At 40.5% G+C, this 9,469-nt stretch overlaps 1 long non-coding RNA gene across 1 annotated transcript; it reads right to left on the bottom strand.

The window, feature by feature from the left end:
- Positions 1-7,207: 7,207 nt before the first annotated feature.
- LOC141628457 (uncharacterized) lies at positions 7,208-8,406 on the bottom strand. The gene is made up of 3 exons (XR_012537134.1): positions 8,379-8,406; positions 7,793-7,896; positions 7,208-7,503 (listed from the first exon to the last, which is right to left on the bottom strand). It is a non-coding gene; the product is annotated as an uncharacterized LOC141628457 (long non-coding RNA).
- Positions 8,407-9,469: the final 1,063 nt, after the last annotated feature.

The following is a 9,469-nucleotide window of genomic DNA, read 5'->3' as shown; positions in this document are numbered from 1 at the left end:
AATCAGAATCCGGCCTAAAAATACAATTTGGGAGAAAAAGCTTCAGGATCAAAGTTGAAAGTCCACTGGCACACCATTCTCCTCAATCATAAGGAACATTGATTTCTCCAATATTGGTACTCCTACTCCATCAAAGTCCAAAGCAGGAGAAGGAACGGACTGGGAGAACTCCAAAATGAAGAGACCTCATCGATCGACTAACACGGCCATTATGATGACTATGCTCCAGAAATCCAAAAACTTCACGAGAGATTTGAAAAGATTCCAGGAGTTCCTACCCTAATTGAAGAAGCAAATCCAGAGAGCTATCTTTGATTCACCCTTTGTGGATGAAACAAAGACAAAAATAGACCGCCAAAGAAATTTGTGATTCCCTCAATGAGAATCTATGATGGAACCACGGATCCACAAAACCATGTTGCCTATTACAAGCAAAGGATCTTGGCATCATCAATTCCCGATGAACTACGTCAAGTCTGCATGTGTAAGGGATTTGGAACAACTCTGAACGGACCCGCCCCGCAATGGTACATAAAACCGCCAAATGGAAGCATCAAGTCCTTTGCGACCTGGTCAACTCTTTCAATCATCGGTTTGCAGCAGGGAACTAGAAAAGAGATCCAGTGACACATGCGGGGTTAAACAAAAGCCTGGAGAATCCATCAGATCCTACATGACAAGATTCAACAAAGAAAAGGTTTCAATCCCCAGATGTGATGTTGGAACAGCCGTTGAAGCTTTCAGGCAAGGGCTACCCCTGGACAGTGACTTCTACGATGCAATGACCATGAAGCCTTGTCATACCTTTGAAGATGTCCAAGCATTAGCCATAGGCTATATCAGGCTGGAAGAAGACAAAGGCTACAAGGCAGATAATGCTGACAACAACTCAGGATATGACAAAACCAACAGAAAAAGCTCTAACCACAGAGGAAGCAGTTCCAGGCCATCTCCCTACACGAGACCTGACAGATCAGAAGTCAACTATACACATGAACAACGAGGTAACTCCTATACTTATCCTCCTGTCCAGGAATATAACTTCTCTGTTGACATTGCAGGACTGATCAAGAGACTTGACCATATGGGAGACATTGTCAAGTGGCCAAAGAAGTCAGACAACCCCAACTCAAGGAAGGACACCACCAGGTGGTGCGAATTTCACATGGACATAGGACACACAACAGAAGAATGCCTGGGATTACGGAGACAAGTGGCTTACCTGCTAAAGAATGGATACCTGAAAGACTTGATGCCAACAAAGAACAGGGAAGATGATGGAACAAAAAAAAACATAGAAAGGCAACAACGTGACTTACCCCCTGCACCACCCATTTATGAAGTCAAATTCATCAATGGAGGATCGAAATTTGTGGCTTTGACCAGCTCATTTTGCAAAGAAAATTGCCAGGAGTCAAAAATGAAATCTCCTTTTAAACCTATCAATTTACCTCAAATTACTTTTGACGACAACGATATGCGGGGCATTCCGGACCTCCACCATGACATGACTGGTGATCACCATGCAAATAGGGACCGCACGTGTCATGAGAATCCTGGTAGATGGAGGCGATTGAAAACCCGATCATGCTTGATGTCCTTAAAGCAATGAAGATTGATGAAAGCCAAATCATAAAGAAGTCTAATGTCCTAGTGGGATTCAGTGGAGAAACAAGAAACACACTGGGAGAAATACACCGCCCGATACGTGGAAGGAGTATCTTCATAAGAAAGATTCGAGTCTGGACTGTCATCCTACAATGCCATATTGGGAAGACCATGGATCCACAACGTAAGGGCCATACCCTCCACTTATCACCAATGCATCAAAATACCAACAGAATGGGGAGTAGCAACCATAAAAGGTGAACATAAATCGCCAGAATGCTATCTTGAGTCTTTGAAGCCTTCTAAGGTAGGTAAGTCCTCGCCTAGCAATTACAAGACCACGTCAGGACAACTCATGTGGCAGAAACCAAAATGGAAACTGATCAAGTAATTTTAGACCCTGAGTACCCTGACAGGCACGTACTGGTAGGATCTGATGTCCCTGATAATATCAGGCCAGAATTAGTAAATTTTCTTAAAGGTAAATCTTCATGTTTTGCCTGGTCACATTTTGATATGACCGGAATAGATGCCAATATTATTACACATAAACTAAATATAGATGAGTCTTATAAGCCTGTCCAGTGAAAAAAGAAGAAAGTTTCTTTCTTTGAAAGACACGCTATCATTAATGAAGAAGTAGACAAACTATTGGACATGGGGATGATAAGAGAAGTCATGTACCCTAACTGGCTAGCCAACGTAGTGGTGGTACAAAAGAAGAATGGCAAGTGGAGAGTTTGTGTAGATTACATAGACCTCAATAAAGCTCGCCTAAAAGACCCATTTCCGCTCCCACACATAGACGCAATGGTGGATGCTACAAAGCAGGCATGAACTCGACATTCATGGATGCCTCAAGTGTATTCAATCAAATCAAGATGCACCCATCTGATCAGGAACATACTGCATTTATCACGGAAAGGGGCATATACTGCTACACAGCAATGCCCTTTGGCCTGAAAAATGCAGGGGCAACATACCAACGCCTGGTCAATACAATGTTTAAGGACCAAATAGGAGACACCATGGAAGTCTATATTGATGACATGGTAGTTAAATCAAAGAAAGTCAAGATCATGTCGGGGACTTGAGACAAACCTTTAAGATCCTGGAAGAATTCAATATGAAACTTAACCCATCCAAATGCCATTTTGGAGTATCTTCAGGAAAATTCCTAGGTTACATGGTGACCAAAAGAGGAATAGAAGCCAGCCCAGAACAAATAAGAGCCATACTAGAACTGGAATCCCCCAAGTCGGTCAAAGATATTCAAAACCGACGGGACGAGTTCGACCACTGAATAGATTCATTTCGGATCATCGCAAAGTGCAAGGCATTCTATGACCTACTCGGGAAGAACAAAGCATTCAAATGGTTGCTGAACACGAGTCAAAGCATTCCAGGAGCTCAAAACATACCGACTACACCTCCGCTACTTGCCAAACCAGAGAAAGGAGAACCCCTGACGGTCTACCTATCTCATCACGTAAACAAAGCAGTAAGTGGAGTCGACCAAAGAAATTGATGGCCAACAGCATCCAGTTTACTATGTAAGTAAAAGTCTCCTAGACGCAGAAACCAGGTATGGCCTACTTGAAAAATATGTACTTGCTTTAGTAATGTCCTGCACTAAACTTCGACCTTATTTTGAAAGTCACCCAATCATTGTAAGAACCAACCTGCCTATCAAATCTGTCCCGAGAAAGCCGAGTTGTCGTGCAGAATGGCAAAATGGTCAGACAAATCAAGCACCTATGATATAACCTTTGAACCCGGACGGCAATTAAATCTCGGGCACTAGAGACTTCGTGGTGAATTCAGTCCTACCCTAGAACCAGACCTCATAAAAGAGGTCAATCTTATTGACACCCAAAAGACAGACCAGGAATGGACTCTCCATGTAGATGGGGCAACAAATATGAAAGGCACTGGCCTAGGACTAGTCCTAAAGTCACCACAGGGAGACCTAATTACACAGGCTATTAATTGTGAATTCAAAGCCACGAATAATGAGGGTGAATATGAAACCCTGATTGTTGGATTAAAGGTATGTATAGAACTCGGTGTAGCAAATCTCAAGGTAAAAACTGACTCTCTCTTAATTTCCAAACAAATCAAAGGAGTATATGCTGCAAAAGATTCAAAGATGATACTCTATTTGGAATATGTCAAAAACCTTTGCAAAAAATTCAAAACCTTTGACATTGACCAAATACCAAGGGACTTAAATACCAGCGGATGCCCTAGCTGACCGGGGATCAAACTTCACCTGCTTTGTGTTTGACAAAATACCCATCGTCCACTGTTGGAACCAACCATAGAAAGGCCTCGAACAAATTTGCCCTATCCAGGAAGATACAACCTCCTGGACTAAACCTTACTATGATTGGTTCCTACAGGGGATACTCCCTACAAATAAAAACGAAGCAAGGGCCCTGAAAATCAAAGCATCCACTTATACCATTATAAATAACACCTTGTTTAAAAAGTCTCAGGCTGGACCTTACTTACATTGCCTGGAACCAAATGAAGCCAGCCAGGTCATAGAAGACATACATGATGGATACTGCGGAAATCATAAAGGTGGAAGAAGCCTGACAAGCAAAATTCTCAGGACAGGCTACTTCTGGCCAACCCTGAGAGCTGACTGCATAGCATATAGCTCAAAATATGAAGCCTGTCAAATCCATTCCCCTTATATCCATCAACCATCAGAGCTACTACATTCCATCTCAGCCCCCTAGCCATTCATGAAATGGGGCATGGACATAGTAGGCAAGCTACCTCAGGCGCCTGGACAAAAAGTCTTCATGCTAGCAATGACTGACTACTTTTCCAAATGGATAGAGGCGGACTCTTACAGGCAAGTCAAAGAAAAGGATGTCATATCATTTATCAAAAGGAATATCATATGCAGATATGAAATACCTTTAGAAATAGTCTGTGACAATGGTACACAATTTGTGGGAAAAAGAACAGCAAACTTCTGTGCACAATGGAATATCAACCTAGTCACATCTACACCAGGCTACCCTAAAGCCAACGGCCAAGCAGAATCAAGTAACAATGTAGTAATCATTGCTCAAGAAAAAGTCGAAAAGAAGAAAAGGAAGATGGGCGAAGAAGAGCTCCCCTAGTCCTATGGGGTGACAGGACCACACCCAAAACGACCACGGGCTAGACACCATATTCCCTGGTCTATGGTCACAAGCGATAATACAAGCAGAAATTCATGTGCCAACTACCGGAAGCGGACTGAACACAATAGAAGAGAACAGCCCTATTACAGGATAACCTACTCTTAATAGAAGAACTAAGGGATGCAGCCAAAGTCAGGATAGCCGCCTACCAACAGCGATCGCCGAAGTTACAACAAAAATGTCAACATCGAGTATTCAAAGAAGGAGACCTGGTACTAAGGAAAGTTTTCCCCAACACCAGAGAAAAGAACGCAGGCAAACTAGCCCCTACATGGGAAGGCCCGTACTTAATTGATTCAATAGTGGGACAAGGAGCTTACAGGCTACAAACTTTGAAAGGAGAAATGATCCCCAGATCTTGGAACATTTCCCACTTAAAACTATTTCATATCTGAGAAGCAGGTAAAACTACCTATCCTATATACATGTCAATAGAACTTCCTGCTATGTGCTAAGTTGCTTGCCTGTTATTCTTAGCTTCACCTAAAACTTTATTTTAAATCCTGAAAACTTGTTTTACGCCTTCTTTTCACTTATTATATGTTACACTTTAGGCTTAAATAAATGTTCAGGATTGAGGGCCACTCCACCCAACCCGAAAACGACATTTTAAAAATGCTCTAATTTGGCACTGCCGCTCGACCCGAAAATTAAATCGAGCTCAAGTACATAAAAAGATAAGTACAAAGGTGGAATAGACCATAGTACTTGTCAAAGAAGCCCTCTGACAGCCGAGGGCCATAAGCCCTCCGACCGGCAACCACCCTCATTCTCAAAAGCCCTCTTGACAGCGAGATAGAGCCACCATTCCCCATAAAACACGGGAATGAGGGCCATAAGCCCTCCCGAAAGGCATTACTCTAAAAAAAAATCACATGAATGTACAGGTACAAATTCCAGTCAAACACAAAGAAGAAAATCAAGAGAAGAAAGGATATATATATATTAAAACCTACCCAGGAATATACCCTTCCTGTGCAACAAACTGTTTATCCAGGAAAAGCCAACAAAAACCAAAACAAATCCTAAATTATTTGTTCAGGGAACATCCCCCCCTGAATAGGCCAAAACAACACAAAATTACACAACAGAAAAAATCAAACTAGCCCGCCTTGGACACAGTAGCAGAGCCAATCCCCTCATCAGACCTCCTCTTCTTCATCTCCCTCCCCTTCAAAGATCACTATTTTTCCCTTTGGATGGAGGAGAGTCCACTTCCTCGTCAGCATGCAACTTACAAAGCTCGGGATAAGTGGTATTGAGATCACCAACTCCCGATCGGATTCCAAAAGGCGACTTCAGCAGGCTCTTTCATAGCATCCACACGGCCCTTGCCAAAGAAATACGGTCAAAGCATCTTTATACCTAGCTCGGACCTCATCCCTCTCTACAACCAATTCTTCATTTACTTTTAATCGCTCCCGCATAGCTAGCTTTTCAGCCTTCAACTCTTCCCGAGCAATATCAAACTTAGCCTCGAAGAGCTTTGAGCATCCCTGAGCGATTTCACTTAGAAGACTCCACCAAAGAATCGAGCCTTCCCTCGCCTCATTATCCTCCTTCAAAGAATGATTCTCAGCCTTGGACACCTCCAACTCGCCTTTAAACTTGTCAAGCATCTTTTTCAAGATTTGTACCTCCCAATCCAAGGCATTTTTTAGACCATGAACCGATTCCGGTTGACAGCGCTCCTCAAAGACATCATTAACATTCTAAAACAAAAGAAAAATGCCTATCTAAGCCACAAAAAAGAAAACACACACAAAAACCCACAATAAACAAAGACAGAGAATACATACCTCCTGAAGCATGGTAATCGGGTTGGCAAGCATAGTCCCCCGGAACGATACATAGCGAGCCCAAAGCACGGGCAGAAGCTTCCTCTGCCTGGTACTTGAAATAGGGATCATCAACCACAAAAGCCTGAGCCTGAATTTGATCCTTGGCAAACTGGACCTCATCCATACGAGCCCTGACCCCCCTGACCTCATGACACTACTACAGAAATCATGAAGGACATCGGACTTCTAGACACATGGACATCGGATTATAGGCCGATGTAGAGTTCAGTCCCGTCCATATGGGGTGTAATGGACATGGGACTTTAAACCGATGTCCATTAATATATGCACATCGGATTTTTAAATATATCCGATGTCCATATGAGTAATGAACATCAGATTTTAACATTAATCCGATGTCCATATGTGTAATGTACATCAGATTTTTATAGAAAGCCCATGTCCTTTGAAGCTAGAATTACATCGAACTTTTATAAATCCGTTGTCCTTTATATTGTTTTTTTTTTATAAAAAATTTGAAAAGAGCAGGCCAATTCATATTGCATTACACCAATTTGAATGCCAAAACATTAATACAAAACATGCCAACTGCCATTCAACCAAAATGATCGATTTCAATTAATAAAAACCGATCCCAATCAACATACAACGCAACCGTCTCCGTCATCCGAATTCAACAACTAACGAACAACAACAAAGGGCATAACAAATCCCAGCCAACATAACATATGGTCTTGCAGATCATGTAATCAGTTTTTCAAAATGCAACTACCTAATACATTACTACGCTAGCTAGCTATCTACGGCTAGATATTGAGAAAATAGTTCGCCCACAAGTCCCGAACCTCATCTAATTCTTCTTGTGAATATGGCATGGTGTCTTGAAAAACCTGTAATGCATATTAATGACAATGGGGCGATCGGACATGGCCTCACAAGGGCGACTTCATATAAGCTAATAATTAAGGGCATTCTTGAAAAACCTGGAAACATAAATATTTTAAATCTATGAACTCCTACATTGACAATATAAGATGAGGGCATTCCTGAAAAATGATCTCTCTTCCTTGCTTAAAAAAATACGAAACACATACGTTCAATAAGATACAATGGAGACAACAACAATGGAATCAAATCCCTACACTCTTTTGTGATGGTGAGGAGGAAGTTACTACATACCTCTCAGACATTAGAACTTAGAAGAATGTAGAAGATCAATTAAGCTGAGTGTTCCATCAAGGTTCATCATTGTGTCTAATATCAACACTCTGTGAAATGGATTTCTGCAACAAGTTCGATAAAAATAACTTAATTATCTCTCGAGTCTGCCGCAAAAATACGGAACAAAAGATTGATTCCCAAGCTTTGCCAGGCTCAAGATGTACCAAACCAAAAATCACATATAGATATATCCAATGAAGGAACTGTTGAGTGTAGCCTATAAAAAATTTAAGTAGACCAGGCCGGAGTGTTAGTGTTTGCTTCATTAAGCTTTAGTTAAAGTAAGACTTCTCGTAACATATTGGAAAACTTGAGACGAGGTGGACTGGTATGAAAAATAGAACCTAGAATGAAGAATAACATAGTATAAAGAATAAAACCACCAGCAATGAACGCATCATCAGTTCAGTACTTTTCTTAGGTAATTCGTGCAATAGAGTAACATTCATGACTTCAAGTGGTAGCAAAGACAGGGTATGAGATCCCGAGGGTAAGTTATAATATGAGGGAGGATCAAAGACCAACAATTGTATAGGTCACTCACTAATTTTAAAAAAGCTCGTGCAAAGTCTCGTTTCGAACATCTCCCAGCTCACATTGCACCCGAAAAACAACATTTAGAGGAAAAGCATTAATCAAAATACAATTTGTCACTCAAGAAGAAAATCAAAACCCTCGAAATTGTATGATAAACAAAACTGAAATAAAAAAGTATTGAACCTAAACTTAATGCTCTTAAGACCATATGAGAAATAGAGACAAAAGGTAACTAAAAATACTCAAATGCCCTTCCATTTACACCTCCTTTTGCCAATGTCAGACTTTTAGTCAACAACAAAACCCCATGTGATCCCAATTCAACATTTCTTCCATCTGGCCATTCAGTAATATACTCAAAACCCTATCTTTTCCAAATGAAGCAAACAAGCAAACAATAGAGTTGCAACACCTTTATCATCGTGCTGATGTTCAAGGCTTTAGGCAAAGATGCGAAATTTAACTGCTTAGAGTTAGAAGATGCTATAGAAGTAAACATTTTCCCCACATTACACACTATACAACCCTTAAAACACTAAAGTACTCAACAACAAGTGTGTTAGTGTTAAAGATGCAAACTTTTTTTTAGTGATTTTTCAAGAATAAGTAACTTATGGGGTTAATAGGATTTGAGTGGATAGAGTAGAAAGAATAAAGCTTTGACACCAAAACCAATAAACATTCGTTTTAGCACACACCCAGTAATCCACCATTTGAATGTGCTATACCTTCAATTCTTCAAATTGGTGTAATAAAAAAATAGTAACCAGGTCATGTTAGCAAAGGGTTAGTGGAGTAGCCTAATTAAATTTCATTTTATACCACACATATAAAATATAAATGAGGTAGCTCATTCAAAATTATAGCAAAATAAGTAACAAACAAAGATCCTGAATGTTGAAAAGGTTCACACATATGAACTAACACAAAGGAAAGACAAATTTCAATTTGAAAAACCATTGGATAACTCACCTTTCTTTCAATTTTTGGTCATGAGTTCTTCGGCATGGACCTGATACACGGTTCATGTGAAAATATTTTAGGATTAGTGCTTAAAATGACAAGATTGATAAGCATATTCAAATTATATGATAAACA

Source organism: Silene latifolia, chromosome Y (assembly GCF_048544455.1).
Source record: "Silene latifolia isolate original U9 population chromosome Y, ASM4854445v1, whole genome shotgun sequence".
Taxonomy (NCBI): Eukaryota; Viridiplantae; Streptophyta; class Magnoliopsida; order Caryophyllales; family Caryophyllaceae; genus Silene; species Silene latifolia.
The sequence above is the reverse complement of the archived record's forward strand: the minus strand, read 5'-3'. Positions and strand labels throughout refer to the sequence as shown.